This window comes from Heterodontus francisci, chromosome 3, assembly GCF_036365525.1.
Source record: "Heterodontus francisci isolate sHetFra1 chromosome 3, sHetFra1.hap1, whole genome shotgun sequence".
Classification (NCBI taxonomy): domain Eukaryota; kingdom Metazoa; phylum Chordata; class Chondrichthyes; order Heterodontiformes; family Heterodontidae; genus Heterodontus; species Heterodontus francisci.
Window position 1 is genome coordinate 45,682,791 of NC_090373.1, and position 13,994 is coordinate 45,696,784.

General features: G+C 41.6%; 1 protein-coding gene across 10 annotated transcripts in view; it reads right to left on the bottom strand.

Annotated features, from left to right (window-relative positions):
- cln8 (CLN8 transmembrane ER and ERGIC protein) overlaps window positions 1–12,341 on the bottom strand; it is a 49,076-nt gene extending 36,735 nt beyond the window's left edge. For 4 of the 10 annotated variants that reach the window (XM_068021776.1, XM_068021811.1, XM_068021801.1 and 1 more), the window contains exons 1-2: window positions 12,268–12,323; window positions 9,467–9,830 (exon numbers count right to left, since the gene is read on the bottom strand). The gene's annotated coding sequence lies outside the window, so the exon portion shown is untranslated. The other 6 variants (XM_068021821.1, XM_068021840.1, XM_068021792.1 and 3 more) reach the window with 5 other exon arrangements.
- Window positions 12,342–13,994: the final 1,653 nt, after the last annotated feature.

The window sequence follows — 13,994 nt, forward strand, 5'->3', positions numbered from 1 at the left end:
ATATAACTAAGGTGACAGTATTCAGTGCAGTCACAGCCTGATCTAACCCTAGAGACGAATGACGAGACACCTCGTACAGGACACAGCCTCATTGCTGTGGTTTAGCACTACCTAGATTAAAACAGCAATATAGGCAAACACAATGTGACCATTGCATGGAAAGGAGCTTTTCTCGGTACATAAATATATACAAAGCAATGTTTTAAGAGTGCAAATGCTCCCATCCATTCTATCAAAGCATTTAAAACTTAACAAATGGGAGCAGATCACTACATGCTTGCAAGTATGGATATCTGGAGCTTTCTCATGGTTCCAAGAAGTTCACCTCTAGCCTCAGTAAGAAACAGCCCAAGAATCTCCAGATCAAACTATTGATAAATCCATACAAGCAGGATTTCTGTTCACCTGGTATGGCATCCACACTTGCTATCCATTGGGACACCCTCCATTTACCTAAGCCCATAAAACTGTACAGATTGACAGAATTCGACTGTGCATTAAATGCACTGTTGGAGGTAAACTGACTAAAACTGTGCAACTTACTAGTACAAGGTTAAGGCAGTAATCTTCCGACAGCTTATCCAACCAGGATCACACTACATATCATGTTGCAGCTACCTGACATTTACATTTTCTGAATGTTTGTAAAATGAATAAAAATCAAAAGGCAATGAAGATTACTTATGTAAAACAATGTGAACGTTAGAGCTGCAATCTCCTGTATAAACTCAGGTTGCTAGTTCTGACAAAAGGCCATTGACCTGAAATGTTAATTCTGTTTCTCTCTTCAGAAGATGCCTGTCCTGATCATTTCCAGCATTTTCTGTTTTTATTTCAGATTTAAAGCATCTGCAGCATTTTGCTTTTGTGTCCTGTATAAACATGTCGAGCTCATCTATCTGATTATCTAGACAATGAAAGGATCCAAGTTGCAATCTTTCATCACCAATTTTGCCCTTTGGGAGACAACCTGACTTTAAATAGTCCTTGTTTAACCTACCCTCCCCTTCAAAGGAAAATGAGCCACCTTTGAGTATTGCACCCAATTCTGGTCACCACATTTTCAGAAGGATGCGAGGGTCCTTGCAAGGGCACACAGGAGATTTTTCCAGAATGGTTCCAGTGATGGGGAATTTTAGTTACAAGGTTGGGTTGGAAAAGTTGGTTGTTCTCCCTGGAGCAAAGGAGATTGAGGGAGATTTGATAGAGGTGTACAAGATTATGACAGGCTTAGATAAGTTAGACAAGGAAAAACGGTTCCCATTAACTAATGGTATAAAGACTAGGGGGACACAGATTGAAGGTTTTGGGCAAGAGATGCAGGGGGAAATGTGAGGAAGTACTTTATCATGCAGCAAGTGATACTGACTTGGAACTCACTGCCCACAAGGGTGGTGGAAGTGGAGAAAAATCAATAACTTCAAAAGGAAATTGAATGGGCATGAAGGAAATAAACTTGCAGGGCTAGAGGGATCAAACAGGGTAGTGGATCTGACTGATTGCTCTGTGGAGAACCATCTTGGACTCAATGGGCCGAGTGGCCGCCTATGCCATAAGTGACTATAGAGTCAGAGTCGTACAGCATAGCAACAGGCCCTTCGGCCCACCGCGTCCATGCCGACCATAATGCCTATCTATACTAATCCCACCTGCCTGCATTAATTCCAAATCCCTCTATGCCTTGCTCATTCAAGTACCTGTCCAGATGCCTCTCAAGTGTTGCTACTGTTCCTGCCTCCACCAACTCCTCTGGCAGCTCATTCCAGATACCCACTATTCTTTGTGTGAAAAATTTACCCCTTTGATCCCATTTAAACCTCCTCCCTCTCACCTTAAATCTATGCCCTCTAGTTTTAGTCACCCCTACCATGGGAAACAGACTCTGGCTATCTACCCTATCTATGCCCCTCAATTTTATATCCCTCTATCATGTCCCCTCTCTGTCTCCTTTGCTCCAGGGAAAAAACAGACCCAGCCTGTCCAATCTCTCTTTATAACTCAAGCCCTCCAAACCAGGCAACATCCTTGTGAATCTTTTCTGCACCCTCTCTAGCTTAATCACATCTTTCCTGTAGTGCGGCGACCAGAACTACACAGTACTCCAAATGTGGCCTAACCAACATTATGTACAACTGTAACATGACGTCCCAACTCTTGTACTCAATGCCTCGGCCGATGAAGGCAAGCATGCAATACACCTTCACCTCCCTGTTTACCTGTGTTGCCACTTCCAGTGAACTATGTACTTGCACCCCAAAGTCTTTCTCAACACCACTCCCCAGGGCCCTGCCATTCACTGTATATGTCCAGCCCTGGTTTAACTTCCCAAAATGCATCACTTCACACTTGTCTGCGTTAAATTCCATTTGCCACTCCCTTGCCCACTTTCCTAGTTGATCTATATCCTGTTGTAACCTTAGACAACCTTTTTCACTGTCCATTATAACACCAATTTTGGTGTCATCTGCAAACTTACTAATCATGCCCCCTACATTCACATCCAAGTCATTAATATATATGGCCTGAGTTTGATGTTGAATGAAGCCGTAGTACCCCAAGATAACATTCTAAAATGTTCCACTGGGTGCATGCCAACTTACATGAGTGTGAAAATATAAAGATTCATCTAGATCATAAAAATAGAATCAAGGTAAGCAAGCCCATAAAAAACACTGATCTCTGCCCCCTGCCTCGAATTACTCCAGAATCTTTTATCCTGAGCTATTTCCAAATATTAATCATGCTTTCCTTGAAGAATTACATCCTGACAACAGTCCTGACAAAGATCATATTTCTATTCAAGCTGTTTCATATAATAAATCTGTACAAAATATGAAACATTGACATAAGCACAAATAAAGTATTTTGATTTGTCCATGCATCAAGGCCAGTGACTGAATGAGTGACATTCTGTTTCTTTTTATTGCGTGGGATTGTACTGCACATTTTTCTATGAAAACCAGCTAAAGGTAATCTTGGACATAATTAGCCAGGGCTTATAGAAAAAGAGTCACACAAAGGTGGATGGACCAGAAGTACGAGGCACTGATGAGTGAACTGCTGGGCTGTGAAACAGGTGGGCAGGTTAGCTGAGCGCTACTCAGGCTCAGTAGACTGAGAAGGAGGTAGGAAGAAAACCATAGAATCATATACAGAAGACCTTTGCAGTCTCAACAACATCTGACTTGAGTTGTTCAGAATCCATCTTCACCCACAGTTGTTACTGTACTTACCGTCTATAGTTAATTAGTCTGCAAGTACAGCAGAAAACCGTCATTGTGGGTGACTAAATAATCAGGCAATGCTGGGCAGTATTGACAGTACATTGGGACCTGTTGCAAAAGGAAGCAGAATGAGCTCTGCAGGGGCACAGTACATGAACCCAAATAAAGTGGGGAGTGATTTGCCTTTGACTGGCATGGACTCCAGACAATGAGGGCAACAAAAGTCTGTCGCTTTCCAATAAATGGAAACAGTCAATTGCTCATTTATCTTTGGTACTTAGAATGGATTAAAAAATGCACTTGACACTTATTACATCTCTAAATATCCAGTTTAAGTCTTCAGTCTGCTTTGCTATTCCACTTCCTCTGCAGCCATTACGAGGATGGGTGTTGTGCAACTTTGTCTAGTGAACGAAACAAGAAGCATCTTTACAAGAATGCATTTAATACTGCTTTACAGGAAGAGTATGTATAGCCTTCTTGTACAGAACTTTAAACCTCAAAAGTGGAACTCCTGATCAAAACATCTAAATAAGAGGTTTTACCAACTTGTACACTTCTTGGAAATATTAAAGCACAGCTAAGAATTTGACACGTACATCTTTAGCACCATCACTTCCAAGTTCCCCTCCAAGTCACACCATCCTGACTTGAACATATATTGCTGTTCCTTCGTCGTCACTCACTCAAAAAGCTAGAACTCCTACCCAATAGTCCTGTAGGAGGACCTTCATCACACAGACTGCAGCAGTTCAAGAAAGTGGCTCATTGTATCCTTCTCAACCAGGGTTGGTAATAAATATCAGCCTTGCCAACGACACCTATATTCCAGTAATGAATTAAAACTCTCGGTCGCAATTCTTTTGACAACCTGATTTTTTTTTTCCAAATAAATGGTACCAATAGTAAAATCCCCGCAATAAAAGTTAGTAGATGTGTGTATTACAAATCTAGTTAAAAAGACCAAATCTAAAGTAAAGCATCAATTCTGAGTCACACGAACCAATGCGGCTCAGGTTCAATGCCTAGTCTGCGTTGGCTTAATTCTCATCTGGGGCGGCAAGGATGGAATATTTGGTTACACCACCTCCCTAGGTTGGTTGAAGAAAGCTGATTCACAGTTCTCTCCTAATTTCTTTCCAGTGACCCCTATTGAAAGCGCACGTGAGGACAAGATTACTACTTTCCATAGCCATATATACGGGCACAGTAGGGAAGAAACGTGGAAAGAACACTTGTTATTCTGTATCTATTGTAGAGATTTTAGAAGTTGGCAAACTCATGGGAAGATGCGCCCATGGCCAAAATTCACATATGGGGAGTCCCCAGTCTCAGATGGCTCTAAACATTCTTAAACCATCATTCGATTAGACTGATGGTTTGGAAGTGAATCTCTACAAAATTAAGCTCAACTATAAAAATAGTCACTCATGTAGGTACTCGTCTAAGTTTTAAAAACCCTTTAAGCTGTAGGAGATCCTTCTCTTGCCTTCTGACGCCCTACATCATTTTGATAATTTCCAGTTTCCTGGCCCTAACCGCCTCCTCTTCACTATGGACGTCCAATCTCTCTACACCTTCATCCCCCACCAGGACAGTTTGAGGGCTCTCCGCTTCTTCCTTCAAGAGAGGCCCAACCAGTCCCCCTCCACCACCACCCTCCTCCGCCTGGCTGAACTTGTTCTCACATTGAACAACTTCTCCTTCAACTCCACTCACTTCAAGTAAAAAGATGTTGCTCTGGGTACCTGCATGGGTCCTAGTTATGACTGTCTTTTTGTGGAATATGTCGAACATTCCTTGTTCCAGTCCTACTCAGGCCCCCTCCCCCAACTCTTTTTCCGGTACATTGATGACTGTATCGGTGCGGTTTCCTCCTCCCACCCCGAAATGGAAAACTTTATCAACTTTGCTACTAATTTCCACCCTTCTCTCACCTTTACATGGTCCATCTCTGACACTTCCCTTCCTCGACTTCTCGGTCTCCATCTCTGGGGATAGGCTGTCCACTAATATCCAATATGGGCTCACCGACTCACACAGCTACCTCGACTACACTTCTTCACACCCTGCCTCCTGTAAACACTCCATTCCATTCTCCCAGTTTCTCCGTCTCCGACGTGTCGTCTCTGATGATGTTACCTTCAATGACAGCGCTTCTGATATGTCTTCCTTTTTCCTCAACTGAGGATTCCCCCTCACTGTGGTTGACAGGGCCCTCAACTGTGTCTGGCCCATTTCCCACACCTCTACCCTCACCCCTTCCCTTCCCTCCCAGAAGCACGACAGGGTTCCCCTTGTCCTCACTTTCAACCCCATCAGCCTCCATATCCAAAAGGATCATCCTCCGCCATTTCCGCCACCTTCAGCGTGATGCCACTACCAAACGCATCTTCCCCTCCCTTCCCCTGTCAGCATTCCAAAGGGATCATTCCCTCCACGACACCCTGGTTCACTCCTCCATAACCCCCACCACCTCGTCCCCTTCCCATGGCACCTTCCCTTGCAATCGCAGGAGGTGCAATACCTGCCCATTTACCTCCTCTCTCCTCACTATCCCAGGCCCCAAACACTCCTTTCAGGTGAAGCAGCGATTTACTTGTACTTCTTTCAATGTAGTATACTGTATTCACTGCTCACAATGTGGTCTCCTCTACATTGGGGAGACCGCTTTGCGAACACCTCCACTCAGTCCGCAAGCAGGACCCCGAGCTTCCGGTTGCTTGCCATTTCAACACTCCCCCCTGCTCTCATGCCCACGTCTCTGTCCTGGGCTTGCTGCAGTGTTCCAGTGAACATCAACTTAAGTTCGAGGAACAGCATCCCATTTACAGATTAGGCACACTACAGCCTGCCGGACTGAACATTGAGTTCAATAATTTCAGAGCATGACAGGCCCCCCATTTTACTTTTATTTTTAGTTATTTTTTCTTTTTTATATTTTTTTGTGTTTATTTTATTTCATCTTAGTTCAGTTTGCTTACCCACTGTTTTTTTTTCATGTTTGTACTTGCTGCTGTTCAATATTCAGTGCGTTAACACCCTCTCTGTACTAAGGCTTTGTCTTTCAACACACCATTAACATATTGCTTGCCTTTGCTCCACGACCTTCTGGTCAGCTATTCTGTGACCTTGTCCTATCTACACCTTCTCCTTTGTTATCTCTTGTCCCACCCCCGCTTTACTTGCTTATAACCTTTCACATTTCTAATATTTGCCAGTTCTGAAGAAGGGTCACTGACCTGAAACGTTAACTCCGCTTCTCTCTCCACAGATGCTGCCAGACTTAGAGTATTTCCAGTATTACTTGTTTTTACTTCTCTTGCCTATAGTGACTTGCCATTTCAAGCCTTCTCTTTCATTTGGGAAACACTATCGATAGCAGCTACATTACCTCACATTTTCATGAAGATTTCTTTTGGAAACTTACATTAGAAAAATTCAGTGCTGGTAGAATTCATCTCTACATGCAGCTGGTACTGAATTTTGCTGACATCTTCTGGTTTACAGTCAGAGATTGAAACCCATATGAGTCCCATATTTACACGTCAGCAGTTGGCAGTAGAATCTTGAAATGATAGATCTCTAATCTGGAAATGTACAACATAAACCATACTTTATCCTTCCCCTACACTTACCTATTTCTTTAAAGCATGAGGTATTGGTCCACTATTTCTCAAAATAACAGGACAATGTGACCTGCTTCCCAGACTACTTCTGACCACAACCAAAGGAAGGTTTTATGTGGACCAGTTGCTTCGAAATCAAGAATGGTCCTAGATTTCATGCAAGGAAATGGGGAGAAGAATCTGATAGTTTAATATCAATTGTGTGAAAGCTATTGAATCTGACAGGTCTGTCATTACCTGGTTTTTCCTATGTTAAATAACAGTGATATTTGAAATTTTTCAATCCGAAGACAGAATTTCTGCATTTAGAGAGAAGTGGAAAATTATCAATGTGTCTGCAATTTAGTTATTTATTTATTTTTAAATTTATTTATTTCGAGATACAGCACTGAAACAGGCCCTTCGGCCCACCGAGTCTGTGCCGACCATCAACCACCCATTTATACTAATCCTACACTAATCCCATATTCCTACCACATCCCCACCTGTTCCGATATTCTCCTACCTATACTCGGGGCAATTTATAATGGCCAATTTACCTATCAATTCTTTTAATACCCTGGGGTGGAACCAATCATGGGAAATAGGAACAGGAGTAGGCCATTCGGCCCTTTGAACCTGCCCCACCATTCAACCAGATCATTGCCGATCTTGTACCTCAACACCATTTTCAACACACTATCCCCATATCTCGATATCTTTAATATCTAGAAATTGATCGATCTCAGTCTTGAACACACAATGACAGCCTGCACAGCCCTCTGGGGTAGAGAATTCTAAAGATTCACCACCCTGTGATGATTTGTCAACCTTAAGACTGGTTTTCCATTACCATTTTTTAAACTTGTATTAAATCCAAGTTCCTCCCCTTCACATTTTAAGGCTCCTATGTGCTATTTTATCCTCTTCCTCCATTGTGAAAATAAATACAAAGTAATATTTTAACAGGTTTGCAACTTTCTTATTATCCATTATAGTTCCACATGCCATCAGACTTCAATGGGCCCATAATTCCTCGTTACTGATCTTTTTCTTAATTTATTAAAACTTTTGTTTAGTCTTTATATCCTTTGCAAGTTTTTTTTCCACATTTCCTTTTTGCGGAATCACTTTCTTTGTATGTCTTTGTTGCCTTTTTATAGCTGTCTGCTGGATTTCTACTTTGCCTTGCACTTGTGTAAAGAATTAGAACATTACAGCGCAGTAGAGGCCCTTCGGCCCGCGATGTTGCGCCGACCTGTGAAACCATCTGACCTACACTATTCCATTTTCATCCATATGTCTATCCAATGACCACTTAAATGCCCTTAAACCTTTGCTTTTTAAAAAAAAATACTGATACTGTCTCACCTCATTTGTGGATGATGATCGCTTCATTACACAAGTAAAGCCCGACTTCATTTAAGTGTATGAGAAAATATTAAGACTGCATGTGGCTGAAAACTGGGGTGATGCAGAAGGTTAAATGAGGCCTGCGCCTTTCATCAGACCAATGGGATGCAAGTCTTCTGACAGCAAAGATAATCATGAAATGAGTTTGGGAAATTTCAATCTAGCTCTTGCAAGACTTGGGCTGACAACTGAAGTATCCCATGTATTGCATTAATTTGTAATATCATTTAGAATATGGCAAGTTAATGCAGTAGAGGTCTCCTCTAAGACCAAACCTGAAACAGTGTTGGGTCAGAGTGCAAGGAGGTTTGTTCTGCATCTAGCCATGCTATCCTTCAAACAAGTTACCAACCAGCATTACCAGTTCTAAGGAACGATCCACACCTGAAACATTATCTTATCTCGTCTCTCCAGAAGACGACTGAACTGCTGAGTGTTTCAATGCATTCGGTTTGTGTTTTTCCAGGTTTCCAGAATTTGCAGTTATTTGTTTTTGGGACTAGCAATGATAAAATGCCTGAAATAAGAAAAATATTCCATTTTCCAACATTAACTTTCCCTTGAAATGAGGACCAGACAGTAAGATTGTCTAATGGCTGCAGTCAGGTCACTATAATTAAACTGTCACATACATTAGCAAGTGAAATTAGTTAAGTGAATAAAAATGACTGGAGTTTTAACTATGTCCTCAATTTGTTAAAAAAGGAAAGTATTTTCACATCCTTTAGATATCCTAGAGTACTTCACATCTAATGAAATACTTTTGAAACAGTCACTATTGTATTTTAGAAAATGGTGATAGCCAATCTGCATCAATGCCCTAAACACAGATAAATGATCAGATAATGTTTTGATGATGTTGGTTAAGTAATAAATACTGGCCTGCTCTTCAAATAATGCCATGTGATTTTTTTTTTTTTAAACATCTACCAGAGAATAACTGTCTCCCTTCCTGAAGTTTTGTGATGAGATGTGGCTCTGCAGGAACTGGGAACCCTTCACCAGCTGACCTAAATCATGATTTTTCAGGTGCACGGTTCAAGTGAGGATCTGCAGACTATTCAACCATATGCAGCACAATAGCATGGCCTTACCTGATGTCAACACATGCACATTTCCAATAAAACTGCTAAAACGGCCCCTGCAACCCAGTCCCAAGGCCAACTTTATTTGCACGGTGGCAACAAATAATGCTGCTCACTTTAGAACTGGCATACTTACATCAAAAAAAAGTGTGGTACTACAATGGGCGGCACAGTGGCGCAGTGGTTAGCACCGCAGTCTCACAGCTCCAGCGACCTGGGTTCAATTCTGGGTACTGCCTGTGTGGAGTTTGCAAGTTCTCCCTGTGTCTGCGTGGGTTTCCTCCGGGTGCTCCGGTTTCCTCCCACATGCCAAAGACTTGCAGGTTGATAGGTAAATTGGCCATTATAAATTGCCCCTAGTATAGGTAGGTGGTAGGGAAATATAGGGACAGGTAGGGATGTGGTAGGAATATGGAATTAGTGTAGGATTAGTATAACATGGGTGGTTGATGGTCGGCACAGACTTGGTGGGCCGAAGGGCCTGTTTCAGTGCTGTATCTCTAAATAAATAAATAAAAATGAATCACCATACATTTCCACTCTTCCAACAAATGGCAGTTTATCATACTGCTCATTTACTTACATTGCAGCAGCTTACAATGGTTTTAACAGATAACATGCATTTACACTATTGTGTTACTTTACAACTTTACACGAATACAATGCCTCAAATTTCACTGGCACACATGCCATTTAACAAACAAAAGGACACAACAATCAACGATAAACATAAACACTGGACTTATGGACTTCATTAAACCTCACTCCTGCTAAAAAGCAGCAATATTACAACTAAATGGATTACAATATCTATCACATAATACAGCACCCAAAACTAGTCGACATCCCAAAAACAGTTTTAGTTACAGGACTGGTCTGGGTGCACCGAAATGTGGCACAAAGGAACACTGGGTGCATACAGAACAGACCGAGACACAGCACACATCTACGTGAAAATAGTCAGAATATCAGCACATCTCATTTCTACCTATGGTTCTCACCCCTTGGCTTTGGGATTCTCCTTCCTCACCATCACCAGCTCTGACCAATGATCAGCACCTCAATTAACAATGGAGTTGTATTTGCCAACATGACCAGTGACTACACTTAAAAAAACAATTAATTGCCTGCAAAACAATTTTGGGGGTTTTAAAAGTTTTTTTCTTTTCTATAACAAAAGATGTTCTTTCCAAACGTTATCCAACCAGCCCGGCTCATTAATGGCATCTGGCAGAGTAGACTAGTCAGGATTCTTCCCAGAGAGCTCCAGATAATCCTCCAAATCAATGCCCTAACATTAAAGCTGTTTCTAGCCAGAAAAGCAACAGGAAGCTTATTACTATTGCTCTGTGCTAATAGTAGAGTATTGCATTTTCATTAAACTCTAGCAGTAACACTTGGATCAACAAGACTTGGATCCTTCCAACCTATAAATGTTTTTGCCTTGTGTAAATGAGGCAATGAAAGTGAGTAGGCACACTATCAGGAAACAGAATCTGCAGACTTTTCCACAGTTTGGTTTGGTGACTTTCCTGTCAGGTGTTCAATAATAAAAAAAAACCTATAGAAAACTGGAAATTGTCATCACTCCAGGATGCCCCCAAAATACTTTACAACTAGCTAATTCAGAGAATCATGGATCACAGAATTGTTACAGTGCAGGAAGCCATTCAGCCCATCGTGTCTACATCAGCTCCCCGAAAGCACAATTCCCTCAGTTCCATTCCCGTCTTTTCACCATAACCCTGCATATTCTTTTTCATATAACTGTCTAAATCCCTTTTGATTGCTTTAATTGAACCTGCCTCCACCATGTTGGCAGGCAGCACATTCCAGACCTTAATCACAAGCTGCGTGAAAAAGTTTTTCCTCATGTCACTTTTGCTTCTCTTACCAAATACTTTAAATCTGTGCCCTCTCGTTCTCGATCCTTTCATGAGTGGAAACAGTTCCTCTCTATCTACTCTGTCCAGACCCCTCAGGATTTTGAATACCTCCATCAAATCACCACTCAGCCTTTGCTTCTCCAAGAGAAACAGTGCTAACTTCTCCAATCTACATTCTCACAAATCTTTTCTGTACTCTCTCCAATGCCCTCACGTCTTTCCTAAAGCACGTCACCCAGAACTGGACGCAATACTCCAGCGGAGGCCAAACTAGTATCTTATACAAATTCAACATAACTTCCTTGCTCTTGCACTCTATGCCCTATTAATAAAGCCCAGGATACCATATGCTTTATTAACCACACTCTCAACCTGTTCTGCTACCTTCAATGACCAATGTACACATACACCCAGAGCCATATGCCCCTGCACCCCCTTTAGAATTGTATCCTTTACTTTATATTGTCTCTCCATGTTATTCCTACCAAAATAAATGACTTCACATTTCACCACATTGAATTTCATCTGCCCATTCCACCAACTTGTCAATGTCCTTTTTAAGTTCTACACTATCCTCCTCACAGTTCACAATGCTCCCAAAGTTTGGTATCATCTGCAAACTTTGAAATTGCACCCTGTACACCAAGGTCTAGGCCATTACCATAGATTATATACCTACATATACACACACACATTGTAAGTCAGAGCTATCGACTGTTTGGAACATATAATGGCCAAGCTTACCCCACATTAAACATTATCCATGGATTTAAAGCCATATTTACCTCATATTGACCATTACACCAGACTTAAAGTTATATTTATACCACATTGACCACTATCCCCGATTTAAAGCCAAGTATGGCTCACACTGACCACTACCCTGAGTTGACAATTACAGCAGATTTAAAGCAGAGTTTTTCCCACATTGACCATTAACCCAGGTTTACCCCACGTTGACCCTATCCTGGGTTTAAAGCAGAGTTTACCCAAAGCTGAAGGTAATGTTCACCACCCCAGATTAAGCCTCCCTGACCCAGCAGTCACTCACGCCTCTTTGCGACCCTCTGCACAGCCGGTTTGAAGAATGGAGCCTAGCGGACCACGTGACCCAGTCACCTGACTGGCCCGGTCGCATGACTCGACTCGACTCGCCTCGCCCAGCCCACGGGAACTGCTTTCTGATTGGTGGCGGCGCATGCTTGCTGCTTTATTATTGGTTACCGAATAACCATTCAGCCAATAGGAGAGCAGCTGGTGAGGGGGCGGGCTCTATGACGTGTCAGAGTGCATTGGAATACGATTCATCAGGGAATGTGTCATTCTGAAAGTGCATCAAGCGTTTCAGCTATTTGAAGTCTATATGCATAATCAGTAGTGTAGATTTTCTTTTCTGAGGTTGAAGATAAATTGAGGCTGTGCAAATCGACCATTACACAGCAATTTAGCCATCCAAGCAATGTTAGAAAGTGCCCAGTTCCTCAGCCAACCTTGCTGCATTCAGTGAAACCTTTTCACCACGTCCTTTAATTCTTTCTCTCTCCAAAATTTTACACCTCGTATCTTTATGAATCAAGTCAAGGTTGACGTTCTGTTGCAAATGTGTATAATTTTGTGCATTTCTGAACCTAAACGTGTAAAATTGTGCTGCTCTAGTTCTTGCTGCAGAAGTTTCACCTGGCTTTGATTTAGGATTTATTCCACATAAAGAATTTGCACAGGAGGGAAACAGGTCATTCGGCCCAACAGGTCTATGCCAATATTTATGCTTCATTTGAGCCTCTCACTTGTTACCAGCTCACAGGACATCAGTCTGGTGTGGACTCCAGTCTTTAATGAAACTTACTGTAATGACTGCCCCAGTCAGAGTGCCTCACGGTAGCAAGCCAGGAGGCACATTAGTACAGTATTGCATTTCCATCCCAAACACCCCTCATCTCACCTTAACATCATATCTTATTATTCCTTTCTCTCTCATATATTTATCTAACTTGCCCTGAAATGCATCTATGCTATTTGCCTCAAATACTCCACGTAGCAGTGAGTGCCACATTTACATCACTCTGAGCAAAGAAGTCTCCCCTAAATTCCTTATTTGATTTATGAATAATGAATATTTATGGTGCCTAGTTTTGGTCTCCCCCACCCCCCTACTGAATCCTTTCTATCAGTCCACTTCATAGTCTTTTTTCTAAACAGCCCCAGCCTGTCCAGTGTTTCTTCATAGTTATAACCTCTCAGTTCCGATATCATCCTTGTAAATCTTTTTTGCACTTTCTCCAGTGCTTCTACATCTGTCCTTTTTGTTATATGGAAACCAGAACTGTGCATAGTACTGGCATAATCAAGGTTCCATATAAGTTTAACATAAAGGTTCTGCTTTTGAATGTTCTTCCTTTAGAAATGAACCCCAGTGCTTTGTTTGCATTTTTATGGCTTTATTAACCTTTGTTGGTGGTTTAATGATTTGTGAATCTGTTGATTCCTTCCCCCCAAAATATACTTTATTCATAAAATTTGTAAAACTACATTACATAACAGTTCAAATTTGACATTGCATCAACTGCAATATAATTTGATTTCTTTCATTACAGTATGTGACATTCTGTAAGTGTAGTAAGTGAACTTCAATTACAGGTTATATTTACAATAGACATTCTATGTCAAACATACAGCCTGAAGTTTTTAAACGGGTCAGACCCATCCTTCGCAATACTGGGGACAGATAGAACCTCAGCACATAGTGATACTTGGTGTTTGTGTACCGGGGATCGACAC